Raw genomic sequence first — 13064 nt, 5'->3', positions numbered from 1 at the left:
TTATTAATAGAATGACACGTATAATTAAAGTTTAAAAAATATTAAGATTTATTTTAGTCGGTATAGTTTTAGTCATAGACCAACTCTTATGGTTTATTCATATCTAAAATAACTCTTATATTTTCAAAAACATAATATATAAGCCCCTCCATTTAAGTTTGAGTTAATAGATGTGAGAGTTTGCTTATATGGCATACTAACTCATAATAAACTATTAATATAATAATACATATAATTTAAATTTAAAAAAGTATTAAGATATATTTTAGTCCCTATAATTTTAATCATGGATAACTTAAGCTCTTATGGTTTTCTCATATCTAAAATAATCTATATATTTTTATAAACGTAGCATATAAACTCATACAGTCAAGTCTGAATTAACAGATGTTAGAGTCTGCTTACGTGGCATACTGATTCATAATAAATTATTAATATAATGACATATATAATTTAAATTTATAAAAGGGTTAAGGTCGATCTTGTCGAGGAAGAGGAAGCGATAGAGACCGTAGCGATAGATGAAGACGGAGAGGGAGAGGTAGGAGAAGCCGAAGGCAAAGATGAGGGAGAGTAGACCACCACATTGTAGGTGTAACGAGTGGGGGCATAGGAGAGGATGAAATAGGAGGTAGTGGGGACGAAGATGTCTAGGAGGAGAAAGAAGGACCAACAGACCACTGTGTGCCTAATGTTAGACTAGTTGATGCACATCCACCTGAGGTAAGACTAGAAGCTCTGAGTTCGTCATCAATGCGAGAGAGGTTGTGTGTATACGATGCCCCTACTAGGCAGCTGCTATTGGTGGTCACTTCCGCAACGACGCCTCTTCTTGCTCTTAATGGTGGTCTCATTTTTTTTAACTTAAATTATATATGATATTATATTAATAGTTTATTATGAGTCAGCATATCACGTAAGTAGACTCTAATGTTTGTTAACTCAAATTTGACGAGATAAGCTTATATGCTATGTTTTAAAAAATATATATGTTATTTTAGACATGAATAGATTATAATGGCTTAAATAGTCTATAGTCAAACTGTAGGGGCTAAAATGAATCATAATCCTTTTTTAAACTTAAATTATATATTATTATATTAATAATTATTGTGAGTCAGTATGTCACGTAAGTAGACTCTAACATTTATTAACTTAAACTTGACTAGAGAGGCTTCTATGCTATGTTTTTTCAAAATGTAGGGGTTATTTTAGACACAAATAAATCATAAGGACTTAAGTAGTCCATGACCAAAACGATAGAGTTAAAATATACCTTAACCTCTCGAATGTTTTAATAGGTTAATTATATTGGGTAATTACTTATTACTTTTCTAATTAGTTAACTTAGATATTTTAATCTTTATATATGAAAAGTTTTATTGAGATTTTATATTTATAAAAGTGAAATATTTAATCTCATTTTTTCTTACTTCGTTGATTTTTTTAATAAAAATATCACGTCACATACCAAAATAGATACTAAAATAAGATTAAAAAGATAATTTTGTAGGATTAAAAATTAGGAGAGAGAAGAGATTTTATCAGCAAACGAAATGAGATAGTGTTATTTAATTGCTTTACCTTTTCTATCTTTAGAGATTTTATTAGGAAATAAAGTAAGAGACTCGGTAAAGCAATTATCTCCTCATCCGTCAAAACCAGAGGAGAGGACGAAGCCAGAGAAGAAAAGTGCCTTCACATAAGTTACAAAAGGAAAAATTAATATCAATGAGAATAACACTACCAAATTATCTTTTATACTCTTTTTAGCATCATTTTTCGTGATAGTACGTGTAGTATTTCCATCAATAAAGTCGATGGTACGAGGAGAAATAGGATTAAATATTTCACTTTCGTTAAGTATGAAGATCTCAATGTACTTTTTAAAAATGAAACATCAAAATACTAAATGTAACTAATTACTAGAGATAATCTATAATTAGTCTCTATTAGTATCGATTGTTGGTCATAAATGTCTTACAAGCTAATCACGTGAGTGATAGCACATGTGACATGATACACATTCTTTTTTCTTATTATATTTTATCATTTTATCACTTTATATTATATTATATATATATATATATATATATATATATATATATATGTGTGTGTGTGTTGTGATATACATAAATCTATGCAATGAGAATTGGATCATAATGAGATCATGATAATGAGACCGATTCACCCTTAAACACAGACCCTAAATAATCCTAGTCATAAGTTATTTGAAAGGGACATCGAGATAACCAGACAGACGGGTATGTTGTATACCCGTTCATGTGATAGAGGCAACTGGTCTCATAGCTGCTCGTGTGGGGACACTGAGGCTATATTACAAATGCTCATTAGAGAATGAGTTCACTGATTGATCTGCTCATGGAATGCTATATGATTAATGATACCTCATTGTCATATAGTGATTTCGTTGTCCCAATGGTGTACCTGGTCTTTAGACTTAATACACCAAGGATGTTCTGTATGAGTACTCCACTCTTTGATACCAGACTTATAGGCTTGGAAGTTTCAGATCTAGCACAGCTGGTTATCATGAGTGACAGCCAACCTTACAAGGACTATTGAGTGTTGATAGAGGATCGATCATCTACTCTCGATATCATGAGAAGAATATCTCATGTGTTCTTGCTCAAACAAATCTCTAGCTATGGTCATTCGAATTGCTTTACTTTTTTCTATCTTTAGAGATTTTGTTAGGAAATAAAGTAAGACACTTGGTAAAGCAATTATCTCCTCATCCGTCGAAACCGGAGGAGAGAACGAAGCCGGAGAAGGAAAGTGCCTTCACAGAAGTTACAAAAGGAAAAATTAATATCAATGAGAATAGCACTACCAAATTATCTTTTAAACTCTTTTTAGCGTCATTTTTCTTACATGATAGTATGTGTAGTATTTCTATTAATAAAATCGATGGTACGAGGAGAAATAGTATGTGTAGTATTTCTTATGTCAATGTACTTTTTAAAAATGAAGACATCAAAATACTAAATATAACTAATTACTAGAGATATTCTATAATTAGTCTCTATTAGTATCGATTATTGGTCATAGATGTTGTAATCACATCAAATATTTAAGTTAGGAATTGATTTTCTTTCCTTACTTGTTATTATAATTTAAGGAAATCTTAATCTACTTCCTTGTTTGTTGATATGAATTAAGGAAATAACTATTAAGTATTCCAAATATGATGATATCATATTTGTTAGTATATTAAATGGAAATAATTTATATTAAATAAATATGAAAATTAAAATGAATTTTCCTTAATAGATGCTCATCTCCTCCTATTTAAAGGGAGGGATTTCTCTCCTTCGTTCCTCACCTAGTCGAGCCTGGCAGCGGGAGGAACGAGGAGTTACACCCTGTTGATAAGAGGTAGGTTTCCCTACATTTCTTAAATTTAAATGTTTTAGCTTTTATTTTGATTCTTTAAATGTTGAAAGTTTTATAATTTGAAAAATATGTATCAATTCTTTAAATGTCAAAATTTTTACATTAAAGTAATTAGTTAAAGTTTTCATAATATTCTTTGACCCATGATTAAGGTTTTTATTATAGAGTTAAATATGTTAAAAATATATTTATTTTATATGATATTTCATGTATTACAGTTTATCTTTAATCTTATCTGAATTAAAATCTTGTTAGATTAGAATATGTTATCTAAAATCCTTTTTGATATTCTTTGATCTGAAATTTAAAATATATTATTCTGAATGATTTAAAATATGACTAGAATATGTTGAAATTTTATATGTGTTGAAAACACGATTTTTTTATTTGAATTTAGAAGGCTATTTTCTTGTATTAAAACTTATCTCCCGGTCCCTCTTTTAATGTCTTATGATTTCTAGTCAAATTTAGAATGTTATTTCCTTGTATTAAAGTTTTTCTCCTCGTCTATCTTTTAATGCATTATTATGTTTTTATATATATTGTTAATGGGTATATGTTATGATATGAAATTGGATATTAATTGGAATGAAATTGCTCACAGGCCAGGCCCAACCCATGGGTCAGGCCTTGGCCCATAGGCTACCCCAACCCAACCATTATGGGCGATCACATGCGACACACATGACTAGTCCATGGGCCAGTTTTGTGTAATGCATGCTCAATCATGTATAATGCACATGACCAGTAGATGGACTGGCTCAATCTAGCCCAATATTATTGTTGAACTTGAGCCCAAATATTGATTGAACTAAACTAGACTTGATTAGTCTAGATCAATTCAGGGTGATTCCGAATTGATTAACTTAGTCAAGTTAGTTTAATCTAAATTGAACTTAATCTAGTCTAAATTATACTAGTCTAGGGTGGTTCCAGACCAGTTAAATAAGGATTAGAGATTAGTTCAGTTAGGCTCTAGTAAATTTAGTTCAATTGAATCGATTAAACTAGAGTTCAAGTCAATTGAGGGCTAATTTATATTATTTGATATTGATGATATTTGAAAGAGACGTTTTAAATATGTTATTTCATCCCGAAATGGACATGACCAGTGTGTGATTATATTATTTTCCTGTCGAGAGCAGGTAGGGCGATTCCCTTCGGGGATTAGCAGGCCGTCAGACATGGCGGCTGGACGGTTCCTTCATCTGCTGTTGGGAGGAACGTGTCCCCTCTTTGGCGGGTGTGGGATACCACTTCATCCGCTGTTGGGAGTGCGATATGAGTTTGCCTCCATCCGCTGTTGAGAGAACACAAACTCATCCCATAGGATAAAGCCTCTTCATCCTGTCACGGACTTAGCTAGATTTTCCTAAGTCGTGCGGCACCCTTGCATGTCCGTCCGCAAAGGTCAGCCTCCCCGAAGCCTCCCATTGTCTCTTAGGACCAACAAAAGAGAGAACGCCTCAATCGGGATCCACAAGCAAACATCTCCGAAAAACACTTCATAGACAATGCAAATTACAAACATACTTTACAAGCTCTGAACAGTGGCACAACAAAGGGTAAAATGGTCCATTACAGATCGAAAATCTCTCGCACGTGTCCACATGACATAACCTTTATTTACAAGCCTAAAGAGGCCACCAACCCAACTAAAATTGGACTATTTAGCCTTCGGCTGCCCCTCTACATGCTGTACAAGGCATGAACATGCCAAAAGACACGGACATACATAAGCATTACATCAAACATCCTGTTTCGAAGTTTGTCCGTGACATTCTCCCCCACTTATTCCTTTGACGTCCTCGTTGAAGCCTTTGTCGACACTGCAACTCCTCGCCTTTGCTGAGTCTTCAATCTTCTACTCCAGCTATAATGCGCCTCTTGGCTCCTTGCTGCTCTCCGCTGCTGTTTTTGAGTAGTCGAACCTTTGATCCGCCATGCTGCTTCAACTCACCCATGACTCTGACTCTGGTGTGGGGTTGGCTGAGTTGTGTTGATCATTGTTGATTCCTATGGATCCCCTAGATGAAGGAAAAGACCATCCTTACTGCACCAGTTTCTCAAATTTCTCATGCTGCTTGAACCGGGTGGATGCTTGTTGGAGCTTTAACGAGCATCGTCTTGCAAACTTCTGATGTTTTGGGTCCTTCCTCCACAAAATTTGCTCATTGACTCTTCTTTCACTTAGTTGTCACATCCAAGTAGGTTCGCATCACTTCTGCTTTCGATTGGCATTTCGTTGGGAAATGAAGCGGACAATCTACTCTCAGTAACACTGATCACCGTTGGTGAGGATTTGATAACTATTGTCTTCCATTATCTTCGAAGGGTCTTTGAACATATGTAGAGCTCCTCTGCTGGATAGATAAGAGAATTGGGGTACTCGGTTTCGCCCATTCTCTTAAGGGTTGAGAAGGCAAAGGTTACTTGACTTCGCCCGCCTCCTCCAGGTTGTACTACATGCATCGAGCTGGTTACTAGCCTTCGCCTGCTCTTTGCTCACACTTCTGAAGCACTTGAAGTGTTTGTACTCCTTGCGTTGAGTTAGTTACTATGATTCACCTTCTCAATGCCATCGAACTTCTGGAATGCAGGAAGTTTTCACCCCAACTTAGAGTAATTCTCTCATAGGTTTGGTCGCTTCTGGGATTGTACCGTCTTCTCCATCAACCTTGCCGCCTACTCCACTGAGTAGCAAAGGTACAGCACCGCGTACTGCCTGCTTCGTTCCTTGGTTATGCACTCTTGCATGACCCGAAGTCCTTCACTTTCGGCTATCTTGATGAGAAGCACATTGACACCGGTCTTACGAAGTTCCTCGACCTCTGCCCTTCAGCCTTGTCTTGGTACTTGGAGATTGCCTCTGCATGCTCCACCTCCTCGGCCCCTTTCACGACCAAGCGCTCTCCCTCCATGAGAGCAAGGGATCAATGACTTTCACAGAAGTCCCGCCTCTACGGTACCATGCCGCTGCCATGCCCATGGCCCTACTATCCGTCGCCTCGCATCTGCATCCCTTTTCTTCACGATCAGTAGATATGCCGCTGTGGCACTCCTCCGAGTCCACCTTCATTCTAACTGATGCTTGATTTTGGGTAGCTAAGTCCCTCTGGACTCGTCGTCGCTTCCTCGCCCCTTTCGACCCCCTGCTTCAACACCTCTGTGTTCTCCAAGCAGTCTGTTTGGTCGATGGAAAGACAGACTACAACTCCCATGCATGGCCTCCGCCATCACGTTGTAGGGTTTGCACCGATACTGTTCTCCTTAGCTTCCTTGGTAGCAACGTTCGCTTACTCGGCCTTGTCCTCTGACTTGCCGGGCTCCCTTAAGCAAATATGAGCTTTGGAGCAGTCCAACTCTCCAGCTGCTTCGATCATAGCTCTGCATGATCAAGTCCCTCCTATGGAACTCACTGGTACTTGCATTCGAACTTTCCCTTGGTGGAACACAGCCCCCATATGCTGATGACCAAGGTTTTCATCCGATGCAAAATTCGATGCACGCACGGAAGACCCACCTCTGCGGTACCATGGCCTTCACTCCTTGAATCCATAGCCCTTCTTGCCGTCACGTTGTTCACCGAAGTGGAGCTTCCAGTAGCTCTCGATCATACCTCCATATGATCTAGTCCCTCACGGGACTATGTTGTGTGTATCGCATTGCCACGAACTGTTCCACCACGATCCGCTGCACCATGTTGCCTCCTGGTGACATCTCCATTGCATTCTAATCCTTGTGGAATAAACTCGAATTGTGAACCCTCCATGTGTGGCCTCTGCCAATACATTGCAGGGTCTCTTCCACCTTCGATTTTATTCGCTCCTTTGGCAATCGACCTTCATCCACCCACTCTTGGGTCACACCTAGATGAAGCACCGCTCTAGGACTGTCCGTCGCCTAGTAGCTCCCAAAGTCCACTGACTTCACTATAATTTGTGCACCATTGTCTGGATCCTGGGCCTCTGCCCCTACCAGCACAATCTCCGCTGCGCATTGCTTCCTTCATGGCAACTTGAATGGCAACACTGTGGCATATTCTTCAAGAGTACCCACCTCTGAGTCCTCTTGCCCCGTGCTAAGGCCTTCTGAACCCAACTTCGCCTCCGCAAATTGAGTCGCCTTAGTTCCTCCATCAAATGCTCCTCCGAGATAAGGTGCATGTGCCCAGAAGCTCCCTTCATCTTTGGCACCATGCAAGATGAGTCCTCTCTGATAGAATGAATGACCCATGGAACAACATGATCCTACTCTTGCCTCTGTAAGAGTTCATGTCCTTAACCTCTGTCTAGGGAAAGCAATGCGCCTCTACTCCATGTTCCAACTTCTATGATGGCTCCCATCATGCGGCTTGGGTACTTTGCCAAGTTACACCCAAGTTGCTCCGCTCCTCGTTTTTGCATTGAGTCGATGGTGGTCCTCGCGCCCACCATTCCACGGGTCAGCCCTCCCTTGAATCTGATCTTCATATCGACTTCAAGTGTGCCTTCATTTGTGTTGCTTTGGGTCGCTCCCCCCACTTGATCTCGCAATGCATCCACCAATGCATTCTCTCAAGCGAGATCATGCGACGACTCCTCGCCGCTTGCTCAGTCCATCGAGCTTCGTGGAGTTATTGTTTGTTGAGGTACTCCTCCTCAACATGTGAGGTCTGTCTCACATGATTCTCTCTCTAGAGAGCCGAGACTTATCCCTCCTAGATAACTGTCCCATTGGAGCAACATCTCTCTTCGTTTCGGAGACCACCATCCCCTTGGACTACTCCGATCTGCTGAACAAACTGTGCATTGTTCTGCCTCCTGCAAACGCACTTGCTAGATTGCGACTCCACGTCAATACATCCCCCACTGCACCACTCAAGGCCTAGCAACATACTGAACTCGTTGCACACTTCAGCCTCCTACGGATGTATCCTTCACATGCCGAAGAGAAAGTTTCAATGCTCCATGGCACCGAGTTTCGGTCGCCTTGGGATGGCCACGAACATTCCATCGTCCGCATACAAGCCCATGCATAAGTACCAAATTCTTCGAGTTAGCAATTCCCCTCACCTCTGTGAGCTTTGCATAACTCTTTTGGTCGTTGAGCAACTCATTCCACCTTGCATGGTCTCATCCTTTACCAAGCGCCTCGCTTGGCTTGAGCACCATCAAGTATAGTTGTCAACGTTGAGTCGTAGCTCAAACTCAGCCATCCCAACCTTTGTGTGCTCCACATTCATCCAAGCTTGCCTGTTCTCGTGGTGCCTCTTGCACGAAGGGTTGGCCATTCCTTTGAATGCCAATGTCAGATGCCCGCTCCTCCGAGCGACTCCTTTTCCCTATATCTCCATGCCCATTTTCCCCCAAACGGTCGCGCGTGTGCTGACTGCCCTCAATGCAGCCCCGCTAGGTCCCCACGTTTGCATGCTAAGTGTTTCTATGAGTGCTTGTCCCGCTCTGATACCATCTGTCACGGACTTAGCTGGATTTGCCTAAGTCGTGCGGCACCCTTGCGTGTCCGTCCGTAAAGGTCAGCCTCCCCGAAGCCTCTCATTGTCCCTTAGGACCAACAAAAGAGAGAACGCCTCAATCAGGATCCACAAGTAAACATCTCCGAAAAACACTTCATAGACAATGCAAATTACAAATAGACTTTACAAGCTCTGAACAGTGGCACAACAAAGGGTAAAATGGTCCATTATAGACCGAAAATCTCTCGCACGTGTCCACATGACACAACCTTTATTTATAAGCCTAAATAGGCCACCAACCCAACTAAAATGGGACTCTTTAGCCTTCAACTGCCCCTCTACATGCCGTACAAGGCATGAACATACCAAAAGACACGAACATACATAAGCATTACATCAAACATCCTGTTTCGAAGTTTGTCTGTGACAATCCGCTGTTGGGGGAGTGCTCCTTCGGGTATTTGATATACGCCGATGGGATGATTGATTGAATTTTGATCATGTATATATTTTGAGTTGACTTTTGGGGTTCCTACTCAGTGTTGCTGAATTTTCTTTATTTTTTATTTTCAGAGCAACCTCCCTCTAGTACTAAATCGGATTCCAATGGAGAGTGGACCTTCCTCTACCGCTAGGTAGAGCCACTTGGATGATTCTTGAAGTTAACATCACTATGTTTACTTTTCTATTTATGATTCGATGAATAAATGGATTGTAATAAATGAATTGTAGTAAATGTTTATGAATGATGAATAAAGTGATGTTTATCTATTTGGCCTAAATATGTGGAAAGATATATAAAAAAAAAATTCAGGATGTGACAGATGTCTTACAAGCCAATCACGTGAGTGATAGCACGTATGACATAATACACATTCTTTTTTCTTATTATATTTTATCATTTTATATTATATATATATATATATATATATATATATATATATATATATATATATATATATATGTTGTGATGTCGATGAATCCATGCAATGAGAATTGGATCATGATGAGATCATGATAATGAGACCGATTCATCCTTAAACACAGACCCTAAATAATCCTAGTCATAAGTTATTTGAAAGGGACATCGAGATAACCAGACAGACTGATGCGTTGTATACCCGTTCATATGATGGAGGCAATTGGTCTCATAGCTGCTCATGTGGGGACACTAAGGTTACATTGCAAATACTCATTAGAGAATAAGTTCATTGATTGATCTGCTTATGGAATGTTATATGGTTAATGATACCTCATTGTCATATAGTGATTTTGTTCTCCCAATGGTGTACCTGGTCTTTAGACTTGAGACACCAAGGATGTTCTGTATGAGTACTCCACTCTTTGATACCAAACTTATAGGCCTGCAAGTTCCAGATCTAGCACAACTGGTTATCATGAGTGGCAGCCAACCTTACAAGGACTATTGAGTGTTGATAGAGGATCAATCATCTACTCTCGGTATCATGAGAAGAATATCTTATGTGTTCTTGCTCAAACAAATCTCTAGCTATGGTCATTCAAATTGAGAGAAAAAGAATTCTCTAGGAGAATATGATTAGAGCGACACTCGAGTAGAAACCATTTGGGTCTGACAACACTATGTCTGGTATACGGTCTCTAGGATATTAGATGGATAAGGGATTATAGATACACGGTAACTATCGTCTAAGGATTGCAGCGTAGTTTCTTAGTACGTCCGTAGTCGGTGGGTTAAGTAAATTATTATAATTCATTGAGCTAGAAGGAGTTCTGATAAGTATGACTCATGGCCAACTCGATGTTGGGCCTAGAGGGTCATATACATATGGTAGGCGTTACGATGAGTAGAGGTTCGGATATGAGATATCCGTTGGAGCCCCTATCTCATTGGATATCCAATGAGCCCCTGAATTATTGGATCATATGGATGAGATTTAATCAGAGTCAATGAGATATTATTGGATAGAGATCCACTAATCTAAGAGACTTGAGTAGTTGGATGGAGATCTAATACCCAATATGACAGGATGTATTAGGGTTAAGTTGATAGGGGCCTCTATAAATAGGAGAGTACTAAACAACCTCTGGTTATCATCTCCTATTCTCATCTCCCCTTCTCTTTCTCAGATAGCAAGTGTGGAGTTTTGAGTAGTGAATTGAGGAACATCGTCATAGCCCTACTGTGTAGATCATCGTTAGAGAGGATGACGCTTAACCTCCTTAATCATCTCCTACAGATTTGTAGGGATACATGGATACACGATCTCTCTAGGTAAAATATAATCTTTCATATACGTAGTTTTCGATTTTGCATATTTTGCGCACTAATCTTCGCACGAAGACGAACACCTTTTTAGGAAATCTAGAAATTTTATTTTTTATTTTTCCGTTGTGCATGTGATGTCACTCTTAGATTTCTCTACATCAATCTCATAATGAATAATATTAGATAAAATAACACCAACTTATTAATTATTTATTTTAAAATAATTTTATAAAAATACTATCAGACCTTAGGATATTATTTTTATCATTATGAAATAAGAAGTTAGAACTACAAAATATTGGTTTATTCATCTTACAGCTTAAAATTTTGAAAATCAATTACAAAATAAAAAATGAAAGATCCAAACTCTGATATTAAAAAAAGAAGAAAAAATAAATGTTTAACTGAATAAACTCATTAGGATTTGATCATTTGCGCATGTAGCAAATTATATTAATTCAAATAATCAAGTTCTTCTTATATACATCAATTTAATCATCATATTCTATGAATGTTTGATAATTCTATTTCGAAAATTTTATAGTTGTTGAAACGACCTACATAATATCTGGGAATAATAGAGCTAATTTAGATATAGCAAATTCTCTCTCTCTCTCTCTCTCTCTCTCTCTCTCTCTCTCTCTCTCTCTATATATATATATATATATATATATATATATATATATATATATTAATTCAATTAATAGTTTTCTTTTATGCTTCAAAGCAATACTTTACCCTACTCTAGTTTTCATATCCTAATCTTTATGCTTCTAAAGAAATCATAAAGCTAATCGGGGTAATTAGGTACCTTGTCAAATCAGCTAAACGAACCTAAATTAGATTGGTAAGAGTAGGTAGATATAAATATTTAAACACCGATTGGGTCGAATATTTATTGATAGATATTTAGTCCAATAAGTACCAATGCTAAAATTATCGCTCAATAATTATATATAGATTATTTATATTATTTTATTCAATGATATCAAACAATATTTGTATTTTATATATCATATCCATTAGTACACTACCAAAACAAACATTCGAAAAAAATACGTTTTTGATTTTAAAATCATTGTTCATGCAACAAAAAGTAATCTATCATACATCGTATATTTTTCCGTACAACGTACTGTTGACTTTCCGATGAAATGATAACGCAAACGAAGGACACAAAGTCACCCAAACCAGCATTAATCTGGTATTTTTATCGAAGAAAAAAGGGTAAATTTTTTGAGAAATTCCTTTTTATGTTTTTGCACAGAAATTTGCTCATTTTTAAAGTGCATTCTTTTTATCATATTCTCTAAAATATTCATAACATGATACAATAGTATTAGAAAAAAATATCATTGACGCCTTGATCATTCTGACGTAGTTTAATACATAGGAATATTCAAGATACCTCTGAGATGGATCCAAGGTGGAACTATTATGCTCCGAGATGGTTCTAATATAGCCCTATAGTGATTTTGAGAGGGTTCTAAGGTGGCTCCGATGTAGTTTCGAGACAAAAATGTTGTACTCTCGACGTATCACCTATACGAAAATTAAGGTACGGTAGCATTTTTTTAATTTGATCCCTCTGATGCTTAAGCTAGTAATCTGAAATCCCCAAATGTGAGTTAAAAATCGTTCTCCTCCCGAAATTGCTTTAAGATACATTTTTATATCTTTCAAGAAGAGGAAGAAAGTTTGTAATTGTATTCTCTTATCATAAAAAAAGAGAATAGGGTTTGTAATTGTAATTGTATTCTCCTCCCGAATTTTATATTTCTTTCTCTTACCATAATAGATGAGATTGAAGTTTGTACTTCTCTAACTCTCCATATGCAGACTAATGGAGAATGACATAAGTCTTGTGTAGTTTCACTTACTAAAAAATTTCTTATCAAATAATAACTCTGATCCTATTTGGTGAACCGATTCATGGTCAATCCA

Source organism: Musa acuminata, chromosome BXJ1-11 (genome assembly GCF_036884655.1).
Source record: "Musa acuminata AAA Group cultivar baxijiao chromosome BXJ1-11, Cavendish_Baxijiao_AAA, whole genome shotgun sequence".
In the NCBI taxonomy this organism is placed as follows: domain Eukaryota; kingdom Viridiplantae; phylum Streptophyta; class Magnoliopsida; order Zingiberales; family Musaceae; genus Musa; species Musa acuminata.
This window is presented reverse-complemented; position numbering follows the sequence as displayed.